Raw genomic sequence first — 19,377 nt, 5'->3', positions numbered from 1 at the left:
CTAGGATTTTGTTGAGAATTTTTGCATCTATGTTCATCAGTAATATTGCCCTGTATTTTTCTTCCTTTGTGACATCTTTGTCTGGTTTTGGTATCAGGGTGATTGTGGCCTCATAGAATGAGTTTGGGAGTGTTCCTCCCTCTGCTATATTTTGGAAGAGTTTAGAAGGATAGGTGTTAGCTCTTCTCTAAATGTTTGATAGAATTCCCCTGTGAAGCCATCTGGTCCTGGGCTTTTGTTTGTTGGAAGATTTTTAATCACAGTCTCTATTTCAGTGCTTGTGATCGGTCTGTTTGTATTTTCTATTTCTTCCTGGTTCAGTCTTGGAAGGTTGTGCTTGTCTAAGAATCTGTCCATTTCTTCCAGGTTGTCCATTTCATTGGCATATAGTTGCTTGTAGTAATCTCTCATGATCCTTTGTATTTCTGCAGTGTCAGTTGTTACTTCTCCTTTTTCATTTCTAATTCTATTGATTTGATTGAGTCTTCTCCCTTTTTTTCTTGATGAGTCTGGCTAATGGTTTATCAATTTTGTTTATCTCTCAAAGAACCAGCTTTTAGTTTTATTGATCTTTGCTATTGTTTCCTTTATTTCTTTTTCATTTATTTCTGATTTGATCTTTATGATTTCTTTCCTTCTGCTAACTTGGGGTTTATTTGTTCTTCTTCCTCTAATTGCTTTAGGTGTAAGGTTAGGTTGTTTATTTGAGATGCTTCTTGTTTCTTGAGGTAGGATTGTATTGCTATAAACTTCCCTCTTAGAACTGCTTTTGCGGCATCCCATGGGTTTTGGGTCATCGTGTTTTTATTGTCAATTTTTTCTAGGTATTTTTTGATTTAAACTTTGATTTCATCAGTCTCTCTTGGTTATTATGTAGTGTATTGTTTAGCCTCCATGTGTTTGTATTTTTTACAGATTTTTCCCTGTAATTGATATCTACTCTCACAGCATTGTGGTTGGAAAAGATACTTGATATGATTTCAATTTTCTTAAATTCACCAAGGCTTGATTTGTGACCCTAGATATGATCTATCCTGGAGAATGTACCATGAGCACTTGAGAAGAAATTGTATTCTCTTGTTTTTGGATGGTATGTCCTATAAATATTAATTAAGTCCATTTTGTTTTATGTATCATTTAAAGCTTGTGTTTCCTTATTTATTTTCATTTTGGATGATCTGTCTATTGGTGAAAGTGGAGTGTTAAATTCTCCTACTATGATGTGTTACTGTAGATTTCCCTTTTTATGGCTCTTAGCATATGCCTTATGTGTTGAGGTGCTCCTATGTTAGGTGCATAAATATTAACAATTCTTATATCTTTTTTGTGGATTGATCCCTTGATCATTATGTAGTGTCCTTCTTTGTCTCTTGTAATAGTCTTTATTTTAAAGTCTATTTTGTCTGATTTGAGAATTGCGACTCAGCTTTCTTTTGATTTCCATTTGCATGGAATATCTTTTCCCATCCCCTCACGTTCAGTCTGTATGTGTTGCTAGGTCTGAAGTGGGTCTCTTGTAGACAGCATATTTATGCTTCTTGTTTTTGCATCCATTCAGCCAGTCTGTGTCTTTTGGTGGGAGCATTTAATCCATTTACATTTAAGGTAATTATTGATATGTATGTTCCTATTACCATTTTCTTAATTGTTTTAGGTTTGTTATTGAAGGTCTTTTCCTTCTCTTGTATTTCCTGCAGAGAGAAGTTCCTTTAGCATTTGTTGTAAAGCTGGTTTGGTGGTGCTGAATTTTCTTAGCTTTTGCTTGTCTGTAAAAGATTTAATTTCTCTGTTGAATCTGAATGAGATCCTTGCTGGTTAGAGTAATCTTGGCTGTAGGTTTTTCCCTTTCATCACTTTAAATATGTCCTGCCACTTCCTTCTGGCTTGCAGAGTTTCTGCTGAAAGATCAGCTGTTAACCTTATGGGGATTCCCTTGTGTGTTGTTTGTTGTTTTTGCCTTGCTGCTTTTAATATTTTTTCTTTGTATTTAATTTTTGATAGTTTGATTAGTATGTGTCTGGTGTGTTTCTCCTTGGATTTATCCTGTATGGGACTCTCTGCGCTTCCTGGACTTGACTGACTATTTCCTTTCCAATATTACGGAAGTTTCAATTATAATCTCTTCAAATATTTTCTCAGTCCCTTTCTTTTTCTCTTCTTCTTCTGGGACCCTTATAATTTGAATGTTGGTGCGTTTAATGTTTTCTGAGAGGTCTCTGAGAGTGTCCTCAATCCTTTTCCTTCTTTTATCTTTATTTTGCTCTGCAGTAGTTATTTCCACTATCTTATCTTCCAGGTCACTTATCCGTTCTTCTGCCTCAGTTATTCCGCTATGAATTCCTTCTAGAGAATTTTTAATTTCATTTATTTTGTTGTTCATCATTGTTTGTTTGCTCTTTAGTTCTTCTAGGTCCTTGTTAAAAGTTTCTTGTATTTTCTCCATTCTATTTGCAAAAGTTTGGATCATCTTATGATCATGACCCTGAATTGTTTTTCAGGTAGAGTGCATATTTCCTCTTCATTTGTTTAGTGTGGTGGGTTTTTACCTTGCTCCTTCATCTGCTGTGTGTTTCTCTGTCTTCTCATTTTGCTTAACAGTGTGTTTGAGGTCTCCTTTTCACAGGCTGCTGGTTTGTAGTTCCCGTTGTTTTTGGTGTCTCCCCCCAGTGGCTAAGGTTGTTTCAGTGGGTTGTGTAGCCTTCCTGGTGGAGGGGACTGGTGCCTGTGTTCTGGTGGATGAAGCTGGATCTTGTGTTTCTGGTGGGCAGGACCACATCCAGAGGTGTGTTTTGGGGTGCCTGTGACCTCATTATGATTTTAGGCAGCCTCTCTGCTAATGGGTTGTGTTGTGTTCCTGTCTTGCTAGTTGTTTGTCATAGGGTGTCCAGCACTGTAGCTTGCTGGTCGTTGAGTGGAGCTGGGTCTTAGCATTGAGATGGAGATCTCTGGGAGAGCTTTTGCCGTTTGAGATTATGTGGAGTCGGGAGGTCTCTGGTGGGGCAATTTCCTGAACTCGGCTCTCACACCTCAGAGGCACAGGCCTGACAGCCGGCCAAAGCACAAAGACCCTGTCAGCCACATGTTTCAGAAGAAAAAAAGAAAGAAAATAAAAAAGTAAAATAAAGTTATTTAAAGAAATTATTACAAATAAAAAAAGTTAAAAAGTAAAATAAAAAGAAAAAAGAAAGAAAGAAGAGAGCAACCAAACCAAAAAACAAATCCACCAATGATAACAAGTGCTAAAAACTATACCCCCCCCAAAAAAAAAAAAAGAAATGGATAGACAGAACCATAGGAAAAATGGTCAAAGCAAAGACGTACAGACAGAATCACAGAAAGAAGCATACGCATACATACTCACAAAAAGAGAAAAAGGAAAAAAAAAATATATATATATATAAAAGAGAGCCACCAAATCAATAAATCTACCAATGATAATAAACTCTGAATACTAAATTAAGATAAACATAAAACCAGAAACCAGTCAGTTGTATATAGCACACCCCAAGTCTATAGTTGCTCCCAAAGTCCACTGCCTCAATTTTGAGATGATTTGATGATGTCTATTCAGGTATTCCAGAGATGCAGGGTACATCAAGTTGATTGTAGGGATTTAATCCACTGCTCCTGAGGCTGGTGGGAGAGATTTCCCTTTCTCTTCTGTGTTCACACAGCTCCCGGGGTTCGGCTTTGGATTTGGACCCGCCTCTGCGTGTAGGTCGCCGGAGGGCATCTGTTCTTTCCTCAAACAGGATGAGGTTAATGTAGCAGATGCTTTGGGGGCTCTGGCTCACTCAGGCCAGGGGAAGGGAGGGGCATGGAATGTGGGGCAAGCCTGTGGCAGCAGAGGCCGGCGTGACGTTATAATAGCCTGAGGGGCGCCGTGTGTTCTCCCGGGGAAGTTGTCCCTGGATCACGGGACCCTGGCAGTGGTGGGCTGCACAGGCTCCCGGGAGGGGAGGTGTGGATAGTGACCTGTGCTTGTACACAGGCTTCTTGGTGGCGGCAGCAGCAGCCTTAGCATCTCATGCCCGTCTCTGGGGTCCGCGCTGATAACCGCGGCTCACTCCTGTCTCTGGAGCTCGTTTAGGTGGTGCTCTGAATCCCCTCTCCTGGCGCATCCTGAAACAATGGTCTCTTGCCTCTTAGGCAAGTCCAGACTTTTTCCTGGACTCCCTCCCGGCTAGCTATGGTGCCCTAGCCCACTTCAGGCTGTGTTCACGCAGCCAACCCCAGTCCTCTCCCTGGGATCTGACCTCCAAAGCCTGAGCCTCAGCTCCCAGTCCCTGCCCGCCCCAGCAGGTGAGCAGACAAGCCTCTCGGGCTGGTGAGTGCTGGTCAGAACCAATCCTCTGTGAGAGAATCTCCCCGCTTTGCCCTCTGCACCCCTGTTGCTGCACTCTCCTCTGTGGCTCGAAGCTTCCTCCCCGCCACCCCCCACGTCTACCAGTGAAGGGTCTTCCTAGTGTGTGGGAACTTTTCCTCCTTCACAGCTCCCTTCTAGAGGGGCAGGTCCTGTCCATATTCTTTTGTCTCTGTTTTTTCTTTTTTCTTTTGCCCTACCCAGGTACGTGGGGAGTTTCTTGCCTTTTGGAAAGTCTGAGGTCTTCTGCCAGTGTTCAGTAGGTCTTCTGTAGGAGTTGTTCCACATGTAGATGTATTTCTGATGTATTTGTTGGGAGGAAGGTGATCTCCACGTCTTACTCCTCCACCATCTTGAAGGTCTCCTCCCAAGGTGATTCTTTGTTCAGCCAGAATTAGGAACTACTAGGCCAGAATACTTTCAAGTAATAGAAGGTTGCTGCACTTTAGTTAGCTGGAAAAAATTTACCCTGGGAAAGTAGTTGAGTTCCTTTAAAAATTGTTTAGAGAGTTTTGGGTTATTTAGAAGTAGAGAGACTAGACAATTCATGTTCTTTCACCACTTGTGCTAGAGCAAGCAAAAGATAATTTGGATATATAAGAATAAATCCAGATTTTAGTGAATTCTCCTAAATTATACACTAGGATGATAGAAAAGGAAAGAATATTAATTTAGTGATAATGAATGATTTTCCTGGCACCAATACTAAATATTGGTTCATCCTGTTCCTTCATTCCTCTTCATCCAGTTTCTAGTGAGTTTTTACAACTGCCTCTCCTCATGTATGCTCCCCCTCCCACCCAGTAACTTACTTTCTATCATTTCCTCTTTTTGTCACCCTTGGGAACCATTATTATCATCATGATCAACACTAAATATTTATTAGGCACCTGCTATGTGTAGGCTATTGCACTGGGTACAAAAATAGGTCTATGTCATTTCCTGTAGAGAGTGGACTTTGATGTAGTTTGGGACAGAGGGCATTCATCAAGACTAAGTGCCAAGTGGCTAAGGATCAAACAGATGGTCAGAAAAAAAGATATTGCAAAGTAGTAGGCAGATGCTGTATGGAGTAGCTGCGGCTCAAGCTGGGCCTTGAAGGAAATATCAGGACGTGAGCTGATAGAAATAAAGAGGGTATTCAGCAAAGACCCAGAGGCAGGGAAGTTTATGGCTCTCTCTGAAACAACAAATAGGCCAGAGAGTAGGATAGTTTGCTTGTTTTTCTTAAGTGGGAGGGTCTGAGCTAGAAGGTTAGAACTAGACTTTATGGCTTTTGGTACAGGGAATTTAAGGTGGAGGACAATATTAATAATTTATTCAGCTGATTGTATTGGCTTTTTACTTCACCATCAATTTCTTTAGCATTTTATTACCAATTTATGAGAAGATTAGAAGATAAGCAAGATGGATAAATTTGAATTCATCTGCCAAGATAAGTGTTTAGTGATCTTTCTCCCAGTTTTAGGGTCATAGAACCAGAGCATGTAAGGAGCTTTTGAGAATATTATTTAATCTCTTCATTTTACATTAGCAGAATTTATCTTAGTCAACTCAGAAAGTTATTAGTTGAGTCATACCTGAAATAGAGATCCACTGGCTCCCCTTTCAAAGCTCTTTCCTCTGCAAAGTGCGACTTTCTTCAACTATGTAATATTAGAAAGTTTGGTTCTTTTTCATTTCCTGAATTGTGGCTAATTTGAAAGATTCCAACTCATTTTTACTCATTAGCTTTCATTCTTGATCTTCAGTGTAAAGCAGTGAAAAGTCGAGGTAAGAGCACTGTTGTGACATGGGATTCTGGGTTCTACAGCAGGCTCTGCCTTCTGCTAGCTTACAGTACCTTAGGTAGGTTCCTAGACTTCTGTCGGCCCTGGGTTCCTCATCGGCAAAAAAAAGGTTATATTAGAAGGGCACTACAGTACTGGAGTCTTTATTTGCCCTGAATTGAGTACTTTTTCATGTTGGAAGTGTCACTTGCCAGAAAGTTAGACTGTGTCACAACCGAGTATATGTAGTTGGAGAATTGCAAGATTTATTCTCTTGCTAATTGTATACTGATGTGGTGGGTTATTCTATTACATGTCAAGTATTTCTTAAATTAGCAGTTAGACTTGGCATTAGTGAATGGGGCACCAATGAGTGTAGCTCTGAAGTCTTAGCACAAAGAAAGTGATTTTGCCTTCTTTTGCTGACTCTAGGCAAATTCAGCAAGAAAGAAAAAATCTGCAGAGATGGTTTTGACTAAAACTTGGCATTTTGCTTTAAGTCTGTCCACAAAGATACCCATTCATGATCAATGAATGCTTATTAAATTAGATGAATGGCTAGGTCCCAGAGGGAATTTCATTGCCCAAATACAAAAGCATTGCCCTTCCATAGAAATTCTCACATATAGTGATAGGTCATAGCTTTCCACAGTGAATTTAACTCTATTTTACCCTCATACATTGTAGTCATCATTTTCCATGGATCAGGCTATTTGGCTTTCTAAAAAAATTTTTTTGGATTATTTTATTTAAGTTGCATGTCCCTTTCCTACTCTAGGCCCTGCCACTTGGACGGTACATTTATTTTCTAGACACTTACCTGGCATCTTTGTTTTCTACGTGATATTGTCATAGATAAATTCAAATATGTTAACATTTCTATCACAATCAACAGTTTTGGAGCCAAAAATTCCCTGTTCTAAAGAGAAGAGTAAAAGAAAAGGGGAGATAGGTTTCAGAGAAATCATCTGTAATTAAAATATCTCAGGGGAAAAATACCTGTTGATAGCCATTGTGGAGAGAATCATCTTATTCCTGGATGATGATTCCTGGATTTTTTTTTCTTGGTATTCAAATCCATCAAAACAAAACCACAAGGGCTTTTTAAGGAAATGGCACGTTGAGGCTAAGTTATGCGAGACATATCATAAAGGAAATGTACTAGTTAAAATACAGCCTTGGCTACTGTACTGAAGACACACTCAAACAATAGTGGGTTAAATAAGATAGCAATTTATGTCTTACCTAAGAGTCCGGCTAGTTGGTCCCAGGCTTCTGTGATGGCTCCACAATCTTGAGGGGCACTAGCTATTTCTGTCTTGTTGATCTGCCATCCTCAATGCATGGCTTTCATCTAGTGGTTCAAGATTGTTGTTCCTGCTCTGATCATCACATATACATTTCAGTCAGCAGGAAGAAGAAAAAGAGGCAGGCAAGCTCTTTCCTGTTAAGGACATGATGCAAAATTTACACTATCACTTCTATTCTCATCCGTTTGGCCAAAACCTAGTGACATGGGTCACATCTCGTTGCAGAGGAGGTTAGAGTAGTCTTTAGCTTGGTGACTATGTGCACAGCCAACTTGTTAATATGTTAGAAACGAAGAACTGCAGTCTCTGTCACAGGGAATAAAATGTATTGAATTCATATTTTGTGCAATTAGTTATCTATATAAATAATGACAACTGTAATAATAATAATACCAATAGAATCTACCATTGATTGAACTGCACCTGCCTCATTACTTACATTATATCTAATCTTCCAACAATCTTACAAGTGAAGCAGTAATCTTACAGAGAAGAAAACTGAGGCTGAGAAAAGATAATCAACTTGTCCGAAAATACAGAGCTAGAATAACATCTTTGGAATTGCAGATAAATTCTGATTCCTGGAGATCTCTGAAGGCCAACATAAAGAATTTGGATTTTCTTCTGTAGGATGTCACAATTGAAGAAAATGATAAAAATTAAATGAGCGATGTGTTTTAGGGTCAGGATGGATTGCAGAGTGGAGAAATGGAAGGCATGGAAACGGCTTAGGAACTGACTACCTATATCATGGAGCCTTAGATCCAACTGACAAGGGTGAAGATAAAAATACAGGGACAAATGCAGGAGATGTAATTAGAGAATACTGTAAGGGTCCAGCCAGGAGATGGAAACTATACCAGTTACTTGAACGAGAGACTTTCATATGAGAAGTGTTAACTAGGTGTAAAATTATTAACTAGTTAACCAAAAGTGTTAAAAGTAAAGTCTAAGATAATGATCCTCATCCCAGTGTGATTTTGCCCCCCGATGCAACCCCCAAAACATTTGGCAATGTCTGGAGACATTCTTGGTTGTGGGGAATCTGTGGGGAAAGTTATTGGTGTTTAGTGGGCAGAGGACAGGAATGCTGTTACACATCTTAAAATACACAGGATAAGCCTCAGTAACAAAAAAGTATCCAGCCCGAAATGTCAGTATTGCTGAGGTTGAGAAGCCCTGCTTTAAGGTATTGAGAGGTAGTGACTGCAAGAAGCAGCTACCACCTCTGGGCTTGCAAAGTAAAGGGAGGAGATTGGAATGGTTAAAATTGACAGGATTAGAGTGGGGGGCTTGCAGTGCTAGAACTCAGACCTCTGAGGAGGGGGCACTGGTTAGATGGTGCTCACATCTTGAAGGTGTGGGTGGGATGGTGAGGCTAGTTTGCTAAGTGTTTGAGAAACTACCAACTGGATTCAGCTGAACGGAGAGACTTAAAATTGGCATATGGGTATATAATCAGATGTAGGATGCAGGCAACGAGGAATAAAAAATGACTTTGAAGTAGAATGCTCACTACTACTAATACTGAGAGAAGTACTTCCCCGATTACTTGATTTGGGAAAAAGATGTGTTCAGTGTTTAGATTGTTGACCTCCAAGTGGAATCATCCAGTAGGCAGTAGGATGACAGTAGAGGTCAGGGAATGAAAATAAAGAAATGAGTCCTCCACCAGAGGTCAAACATGAAGCTCTAAGAGGAGGTGAAATCAACAAGGGAGAGACTGAATGGTGAGAGGAACAGAGCATGGAGCATGGAGTTGTCAGAACCAACGCCTTTAGGAATAGGGAGTAAACACATCATGTTCCTAGCATTTGTTATCTTGGAAGGGTTGTTAGATTTTTTATTTGGAAATGTTGCAGCTCTGGTAATAGTTATTCTGTGGTATCATAGTATTTACCAGGTCACTGTGGTTCTTATCTTTAGGCTATTCTTGACCAGAAGTTTATTTTTTCATCAACCCGCTTCTCGTTTATTTGTACTCTATAGAGTCTTTTTGTGATCCCATTCTGCCCATGTTTCCTTTATACGGAAAAGTGTGTGCATATACAAATTTCATGATGATTTTTTTTATAACATCTTTATTGGAGTATAATTGCTTTACAATGTTGTGTTAGTTTCTGCTTTATAACAAAGTGAATCAGTTATACATATACATATGTTCCCATATCTCTTCCCTCTTGCATCTCCCTCCCTCCCACCCTCCCTATCCCACCCCTCTAGGTGGTCACAGAGCACCGAGCTGATCTCCCTGTGCTATGCGGCTGCTTCCCACTAGCTATCTATTTTACATTTGGTAGTGTATATATGTCCAAGACACTCTCTCACCCTGTCACATCTCACCCTTCCCCCTCCCCATATCCTCAAGTCCATTCTCTAGTAGGTCTGTGTCTTTATTCCTGTCTTGCCACTAGGTTCTTCATGACCTTTTTTTTTTTTTTTTTCCTTAGATTCCATATATATGTGTTAGCATACTGTATTTGTTTTTCTCTTTCTGACTTACTTCACTCTGTATGACAGACTCTAGGTCCATCCACCTCACTACAAATAACTCAATTTCGTTTCTTTTTATGGCTGAGTAATATTTCATTGTATATATGGGCCACATCTTCTTTACCCATTCATCTCTCGATGGACACTTAGGTTGCTTCCATGTCCTAGCTATTGTAAATAGAGCTGCAATGAACATGGTGGTACATGACTCTTTTTGAATTTTGGTTTTCTCATGGTATATGCCCAGTAGGTGGGATTGCTGGGTTGAATGGTAGCTCTATTCTTAGTTTTTTAAGGAACCCCCATACAGTTCTTCATAGTGGCTGTATCAATTTACATTCCCACCAACAGTGCAAGAGGGTTCCCTTTTCTCTACACCCTCTCCAGCATTCATTGTTTGTAGATTTTTTGATGATGGCCATTCTGACTGTTGTGAGGTGATACCTCACTGCTGTTTTGATTTGCATTTCTCTAATGATTACTGATGTTGAGCATTCTTTCATGTGTTTGTTGGCAATCTGTATATCTTCTCTGGAGAAATGTCTATTTAGGTCTTCTGCCCATTTTTGGATTGGGTTGTTTGTTTTTTTGGTATTGAGCTGCATGAGCTGCTTGTAAATTTTGGAGATTAATCCTTTGTCAGATGCTTCATTTGCAAATATTTTCTCCGATTCTGAGGGTTGTCTTTTCATCTTGTTTATGTTTTCCTTTGTTGTGCAAAAGCTTTTAAGTTTCATTAGGTCCCATTTGTTTATTTGTGTTTTTATTTCCATTTCTCTAGGAGGTGGGTCAAAAAGGATCATGCTGTGATTTATGTCAAAGAGTGTTCTGCCTGTTTTCCTCTAAGAGTTTTATAGTGCCTGGACTTACATTTAGGTCTTCAATCCATTTTGAGTATATTTTTGTGTATGGTGTTAGGGAGTGTTCTAAATTCATTCTTTTACATGTAGTTGTCCAGTTTTCCCAGCACCACTTATTGAAGAGGCTGTCTTTTCTCCATTGTATATTCTTGCCTCCTTTATCAAAAATAAGGTGACCATATTTGAGTGGGTTTATCTCTGGGCTTTCTATCCTGTTCCATTGATCTATATTTCTGTTTTTATACCAGTACCATACTGTCTTGATTATTGTAGCTTTGTAGTATAGTCTGATGTCAGGGAGCCTGATTCTTCTAGCTCCATTTTTCTTTCTCAAGATTGCTTTGGCCATTCGGGGTCTTTTGTGTTTCCATACAAATTATGAAATTTTTTGTTCTAGTTCTGTGAAAAATGCCACTGGTAGTTTGATAGGGATTGCGTTGAATCTGTAGATTGCTTTCGGTAGTATAGTCATTTTTCACAGTGTTGTTTCTTCCAATCCAAGAACATGGTATATCTCTCCATCTGTTTGTATCATCTTTAATTTCTTTCATCAGTGTCTTATAGTTTTCTGCATACAGGTCTTTTGCCTCCTTAGGTAGGTTTATTCCTAGGTATTTTATTCTTTTTGTTGCAATGGTCAATGGGAGTGTTCCCTTAATTTCTCTTGCAGATTTTTCATCATTAGTGTATAGGACTGCAAGAGATTTCTGTGCATTAATTTTGTATCCTGCTGCTTTACCAAATTCATTGATTAGCTCTAGTAGTTTTCTGGTAGAGTCTTTAGGATTCTCTTTGTATAGTACCATGTCATCTGCAAACAGTGACAGCTTTACTTCTTCTTTTCCGATTTGGATTTCTTTTTCTTCTCTTACTGCTGTGGCTAAAACTTCCAAAACTATGTTGAATAATAGTGGTGAGAGTGGACAAGCTTGTCTTGTTCCTGATCTTAGAGGAAATGCTTTCAGTTTTTCACCATTGAGAATGATGTTGGCTGTGGGTTTGTCATATACGGCCTTTATTATGTTGAGGTAAGTTCCCTCTGTGCCTACTTTCTGGAGGGTTTTTATCATAAATGGGTGTTGAATTTTGTCAAAAGCTTTTTCTGCATCTATTGAGATGATCATGTGGTGTTTCTCCTCAGTTTGTTAATATGGTGTATCACATTGACTGATTTGCATATATTGAAGAATCCTTGCATTCCTGGCATAAACCCCACTTGATCATGGTGTATGATCCTTTTAATGTGCTGTTGAATTCTGTTTCCTAGTATTTTGTTGAGGATTTTTGCATCTATGTTCATCAGTGATATTGGCCTGTAGTTTTCTTTCTTTGTGACATCTTTCTATGGTTTTGGTATCAAGGTGATGTTGGTCTCGTAGAATGAGTTTGGGGGTGTTCCTCCCTCTGCTATATTTTGGAAGAGTTTGAGAAGGATAGGTGTTAGCTCTTCTCTAAATGTTTGATAGAATTCCCCTGTGAAGCCATCTGGTCCTGGGCTTTTGTTTGTTGGAAGATTTTTAATCACAGTCTCTATTTCAGTGCTTGTGATTTGTCTGTTTGTATTTTCTATTTCTTCCTGGTTCAGTCTTGGAAGGTTGTGCTTGTCTAAGAATTTGTCCATTTCTTCCAGGTTGTCCATTTCATTGGCATATAGTTGCTTGTAGTAATCTCTCATGATCCTTTGTATTTCTGCAGTGTCAGCTGTTACTTCTCCTTTTTCATTTCTAATTCTATTGATTTGAGTCTTCTCCTTTTTTTCTTGATGAGTCTGGCTAACGGTTTATCAATTTTGTTTATCTTCTCAAAGAACCAGGTTTTAGTTTTATTGATCTTTGCTATTGTTTCCTTTATTTCTTTTTCATTTATTTCTGATTTGATCTTTATGATTTCTTTCCTTCTGCTAACTTGGGGTTTATTTGTTCTTCTTCCTCTAATTGCTTTAGGTGTAAGGTTAGGTTGTTTATTTGAGATGCTTCTTGTTTCTTGAGGTAGGATTGTATTGCTATAAACTTCCCTCTTAGAACTGCTTTTGCTGCATCCCATAGGTTTTGGGTCGTCGTGTTTTCATTGTCATTTGTTTCTAGGTATTTTTTGATTTCCTCTTTGATTTCTTCAGTGATCTCTTGGTTATTAAGTAGTGTATTGTTTAGCTTCCATGTGTTTGTATTTTTTATAGATTTTTTCCTGTAATTGTTATCTAGTCTCATAACGTTGTGGTTGGAAAAGATACCTGATATGATTTCAATTTTCTTAAATTCACTAAAGCTTGATTTATGACCCAAGGTATGATGTGTCCTGGAGAATGTTGCCTGAGCACTTGAGAAGAAAGTGTATTCTGTTGTTTTTGGATGGAATGTCATATAAATATCAATTAAGTCCATTTTGTTTAATGTATCATTTAAATCTTGTGTTTCCTTATTTATTTTCATTTTGGATGATCTGTCCATTGGTGAAAGTAGGGTGTTAAAGTCCCCTGCTATGATTGTGTTACTGTCGATTTCCCCTTTTATGGCTGTTAGCATTTGCCTTATGTATTGAGGTGTGCCTATATTGGGTGTATAAATATTTACAATTGTTACATCTTGTCCTTGGGTTGACCCCTTGATCATTATGTAATGTCCTTCTTTGTCTCTTGTAAAGTCTATTTTGTCTGATTTGAGAATTGTGACTCAGCTTTCTTTTGATTTCCATTTGCATGGAATATCTTTTTCCATCCCCTCACGTTCAGTCTGTATGTGTTGCTAGGTCTGAAGTGGGTCTCTTGTAGACAGCATATATGAGTCTTGTTTTTGTATCCATTCAGGCAGTCTATGTCTTTTGGTGGGAGCATTTAATCTATTTATGTTTAAGGTAGTTATTGATATGTATGTTCCTATTACCATTTTCTTAATTGTTTTGGGTTTGTTATTGTAGGTCTTTTCCTTGTCTTGTGTTTCCTGCCAGAGACGTTTCTTTAGCATTTGTTGTAAAGCTGGTTTGGTGGTGCTGAATTTTCTTAGCTTTTGCTTGTCTGTAAAGGTTTTAATTTCTCTATAGAATCTAAATGAGATCCTTGCTAGGTTGAGTAATCTTGGTTTTAGGTTTTTCCCTTTCATCACTCTAAGTATGTCCTGCCACTCCTTTCTGCCTTGCAGAGTTTCTGCTGAAAGATCAGCTGTTAACCTTATGGGGATTCCCTTTTATGCTATTTGTTGTTTTTCCCTTGCTGCTTTGAATATTTTTTCTTTGTATTTAATTTTTGATAGTTTGATTAATATATGTCTTGGTGTGTTTCTCTTTGGATTTTTCCTGTATGGGACTCTCAACTCTTCCTGAATTTGATTCACTGTTTCCTTTCCCATATTAGGGAAGTTTTCAACTATTATCTCTTAAAATATTTTCTCAGTCCCTTTCTTTTCTTCTTCTTCTCTTGGGACCCCTGTAATTCAAATGTTTGTGTGTTTAATGTTGTTCCAGTGGTCTCTGAGACTGTCCTCAATTCTTTTCATTCTTTTTTCTTTATTCTGCTCTGCAGTAGTTATTTCCACTATTTTATGTTCCAGGTCACTTATCCGTTCGTCTCCTCAGTTATTCTCCTTTTGATTCCTTCTAGAGAATTTTTAATTTTATTTATTGTATTGTTCATCATTGTTTGTTTGCTCTTTAGTTCTTCTAGGTCTTTGTTAAACGTTTCTTGTATTTTCTCCATTCTATTTCCAAAATTTTGGATCATCTTTACTATCATTACTCTGAATTCTTTTTCAGGTAGACTCCCTATTTCCTCTTCATTTGTTTGGTCTGGTGGGTTTTTACCTTGCTCCTTCATCTGCTGTGGGTTTGTCTGTCTTCTCATTTTGCTTAACTTACTGTGTTTGGGGTCTTCTTTTTGCAGGCTGTAGGTTCATAGTTCCCATTGTTTTTGGTTTCTGCCCCCAGTGGCTAAGGATGGTTCAGTGGGTTGTGTAGGCTTCCTGGTGGAGGAAACTGGTGCCTGTGTTCTGGTGGGTGAAGCTGGATCTTGTGTTTCTGGTAGGCAGGTCCGTGTCCGGTGGTGTGTTTTGGGGTGTCTGTGACCTTATTATGATTTTAGGCAGCCTCTCTGCTAATGGGTGGGGTTGTGTTCCTGTTTTGCTAGTTGTTTGTCATAGGGTGTCCAGCACTGTAGCTTGCTGGTTGTTGAGTGGAGGTGGGTCTTAGCGTTGAGATGGAGATCTCTGGGAGAGATTTCACCATTTGATATTACGTGGAGTCAGGAGTTTTCTGGTGGGCCAGTGTCCTGAACTTGGCTCTCCTACCTCAGAGGCACAGGCCTGACACCCGGCCGGAGCACCAAGACCTTGTCAGCCACACAGCTCAGAAGAAAAGTGGGAAAAAAAGAAAGAAAGAAAGAAAAAAAATACAATAAAATGAAGTTATTAAAATAAAAAACAGAAAGTTATTAAATATACAAGAATTAATAAGTAATAAAAAAAAGAATAAAAAAAGATAGGAAGAAAGAAGAGAGCAACCAATCCAAAAAACAAATCCACCAATGATAACAAGCACTAAAAACTGTACTAAAAAAAAAAAGAAAAAACGGACAGACAGGACCCTAGGACAAATGGTAAAAGCAAAGATGTTCAGACAAAATCGCACAAAGAAGCATACACATACACACTCACAAAAAGGGGAGAAGGAAAAAGATATATATATATCATTGCTCCCGTAGCCCACTGCCTCAATTTCGGGATGATTAGTTGTCTATTCAGGTATTCCAGAGATGCAGGGTACATCAACTTGATTGTGGAGATTTTATCCGCTGCTCCTGAGGCTGCTGGGAGAAATTTCCCTTTCTCTTCTTTGTTCGCACAGCTACTGGGGTTCAGTTTTGGATTTGGTCCCGCCTCTGTGTGTGGGTCACCTGAGGGCACCTGTTCTTCACTCAGAAAGGACGGGGTTAAAGGAGCAGCTGATTCGGGGGCTCTGGCTCACTCAGGCCAGGGGGAGGGAGGGGTACGGAGTGCGGGGCGAGCCTGCGGCGGCAGAGGCCGGCGTGACGTTGCAGCAACCTGAGGTGCGCCATGTGTTCTCCCCGGGAAGTTGTCCCTGGATTACAGGACCCTGGCAGTGGCGGGCTGCACAGGCTCCCGGGAGGGGCGGTGTAGAGAGTGATCTGTGCTCGCACACAGGCTTCTTGGTGGCTGCAGCAGCAGCCTTAGCGTCTCATGCCCGTCTCTGGGGTCCACGCTGATAGCCGCGGCTCGCGCCTGTCTCTGCAGCTCATTTAGATGCTGCTCTGGATCCCCTCTCCTTGCGCACCCTGAAACAATGCTCTCTTGCCTCTTAGGCAGGTCCGGACTTTTTCCCAGGCTCCCTCCCGGCTAGCTGTGGCTCACTAGCTCCTTCAGACTGTGTTCACGCAGCCAACCCCAGTCCTCTCCCTGGGATCCGACCTTCAAAGCCCGAGCCTCAGCTCCCAGCCCACGCCTGCCCCGGCGGGTGAGCAGACAAGCCTCTCGGGCTGGTGAGTGCTGTTCGGCACCGATCCTCTGTGCGGGAATCTCTCTGCTTTGCGCTCTGCACCCTGTTGCTGCGCTCTTCTCCGTGGCTCCAAAGCTTTCCCCCCACCTACCCCCATCTCCGCCAGTGAAGGGGCTTCCTAGTGTGTGGAAACTTTTCCTCCTTCACAGCTCCCTCCCAGAGGTGCAGATCCTGTCCCTCTTCTTTTGTCTCTGTTTTTTCTTTTGCCCTACACAGGTACATGGGGAGTTTCTTGCCTTTTGGGAGGTCTGAGGTCTTCTGCCAGTGTTCAGTAGGTGTTCTGTAGGGGTTGTTCTACATGTAGATGTATTTCTGATGTATTTGTGTGGAGGAAGGTGATCTCCACATCTTTCTCTTCCGCCCTCTTGAAGGTCTCCCTAAAATGTTTATTTTAAGAACGAGATTGTTCCCGAACAAAGTTTGTGTGCCTGATGCACAGTGAGGCCAAACAATACTGAAATGTCAGAGTTTGGAGCAGAGGAAGATTTATTGCAAGACCATGCAAGTAGACAGGTGTCTCATATCCCCCAAATCCCAACCTCCTCAAAGGGTTTCAGCAAAGCACTTTAAAAGGCAAGGTGAGGGAGGGGCAAGGTAGGTGGTTGCAAACTTCTTGGTGTCAGAATCCTTTTTCCTTGCAGCTGTCCACATAGGTCAGGTCACGATCTTCCTGTAACCTCCAACAAAACAAATGTTATTCTCTGTTCAGCAACTTTTAATCTCTATATGCATGGACTCTTAAAGGTCAAAGCCCTGAAATAGGCTATCCTTTATATTTCAGGCTATAGGTAACATTTTTTTACAGAAGGTGCAGAGCCAGCATACCTAAGCACAAGCCACAAAGCACAAAGGTTAAAGCAAAAGGAACAGATCTAATATGGAGCCAGATTTGTTCTTCCCTGTTACAAGACTTTCTGAATGGCTGAAGTTCAAGAAACAGGAAAGTATCTATAGGACACATCCTTAGTTGCCCACCTCCCACCTAACCAGCTTTGTTCATACATTACTCTCTTCCGTGTCATCCTTTGCTTCAGAAAGGATAATCCAGCCCCAGAGAATAGACTCCATGTAACAGTTACCTAGGACTGCTGTAACAAAGTAGCACACCTTGGGTGGCTTAAAATAATAGAAATTTATTCTCTGGAGTTCAGGAGGCCAGAAGTTCAAGATCAAAGTGTCAGCAGGATTGATTCCTTTTTGAAGGAGAATCCAGTCCACAACTCTCTCCTGGCTTCTGATGGTTGCTTGCAGTCCTTTGTGTTTCTAGGCTTATAGCTGCATCACTCCAATCTCTGCCTCCATCTTTACATCACCTTCTTCTCTGTGTCTGCTGCCCCTCTCCTTTCTCTTGAAAGGGCACAGTCTTTAGATTCAGGGCCCACCCTAAATCCTGGATGATCTCATCTCAAGATCCCTAACTTAAATACATCTAAATGAGGTCTCATTCACAGTTACCAAGGGTTAGGATTTGGACATATCTTTTTCAGGGACACAGTTCAACCTACTACATCCTGAATGGTTAAAATTAATAGTAGTGGCCAGTGAATGTTGGTATGTCTAGATATTATGACTGGAATTACAAGGGCATTTTATGAGCATGTGGGGATCTTGTCCAGTGATAGACACTACATGGAGATACTGTAAGGGCAGAGCCAAGAATCAGAAACTTACTTAGAGCCCTGATAGAACTATACCTGAAGCCTCCTATTTTCAGACATCTTACTGTCTAAGACAAAAATATCTCTTTTTTTAAGGCATTTGAGTTGGGAGTTTCCATCTTTTGCAGCCAAAGGAAGTGCAACAGATACGCTATCTATGTTTACATATTTCTTGCAAGCAAATTTAATGGTCTCGGTCATCGAGTGGAAAATTTTAGATACTGTTAGAGTTTTCTCACAACCTAAAATGACATTGAATAAAAAGCAAATTGTATGGAGTTAAAATCTCATTATATAGAAGACATAAAATATCCTGCTTAAACTATTAAAATTAAAGTAAAAATATGGTCTAAGCATTAACTAGTAGGTTCTGATACACCAAATACCTTCTTTAAGTTTACTTTAAAATTTTCTGATAAGTGGGTAATACCTTCTAAAAACAAATATAGAGACTAGTAAACTGTTTTAGTCAAGTTTTCATATATCTATAACAAATTATTAAATACTTGGGTTTGAAGTCAGTAATCTGCTACCTTCCAGAAGTGACTTTTTAATAAGAATTCCCCCTGTAAAAAGAATAAAAAGTAATTTCATTATTATGTAAAGGATTCTAGCCTCAAATCATATGCCAAATCTCTAAACTGGCACAGCTGCTCCACATTGGAAGAATCTCTTTATTTTATCAAACTAAGTCCTCTGTGAAATAATATTGGAGCTTGAAATATATTTTCTCTAAGTCAGACTGTTGTGAAAAAAAAATGCTCTGGGAAATCTGGACTTTTGTAAGTCTATATAAATGCTGATTTTCAGGCTGATTTTACTTATTTTTAAAATTTATTTTCACTTATTTTTAGGCTGGTTTCAGGCTGATTGTTTTTTATTACTGATTTTATTGATATTATTATTTCCTGATTTTATTATATGACTTTACTGGTGTGAACATTTTGTGCTGAGACACTCCTATCAAGGCCCATAGGAACATCTAAAGGGACATTGCAGCAGGTGACACAGGTTGGGAGCCCGACTTACTTTGGTATAAGAGGGAGGGGGAGAGGTGTAGGCTGTGTCATCAACTGGGGTACCATGTTTCCGTGTCAAAACGATTGTTTTTTAGTAAAACAAGGAAATCCTTTTTTAATCCTGTTGTTGGTAAGATGACCATTGCACACCAATTGTGATGTGACATTTTTTCCTATACACTGGAACTTTACATTAGTGCTTTTAGAATTCATTCTAATCATTAAATCACCTTACTTACTCCTTAAAATATCCAGGATATAAAGACTGGGCCTCATTTATTGTGTTACTCTAGGTTGGAAGCTGGACCACATTGGAGAAAGTCATCAATGAAGGGAAAGGTAGGGATATTTGGAACATCAGGCCATGGGTAGATCCCAAGGGACCGTTTCAGTAGCTTGTATCCTC

This window comes from Balaenoptera ricei, chromosome 6 (genome assembly GCF_028023285.1).
Source record: "Balaenoptera ricei isolate mBalRic1 chromosome 6, mBalRic1.hap2, whole genome shotgun sequence".
In the NCBI taxonomy this organism is placed as follows: domain Eukaryota; kingdom Metazoa; phylum Chordata; class Mammalia; order Artiodactyla; family Balaenopteridae; genus Balaenoptera; species Balaenoptera ricei.
Note: the sequence above shows the minus strand (reverse complement) of the source record.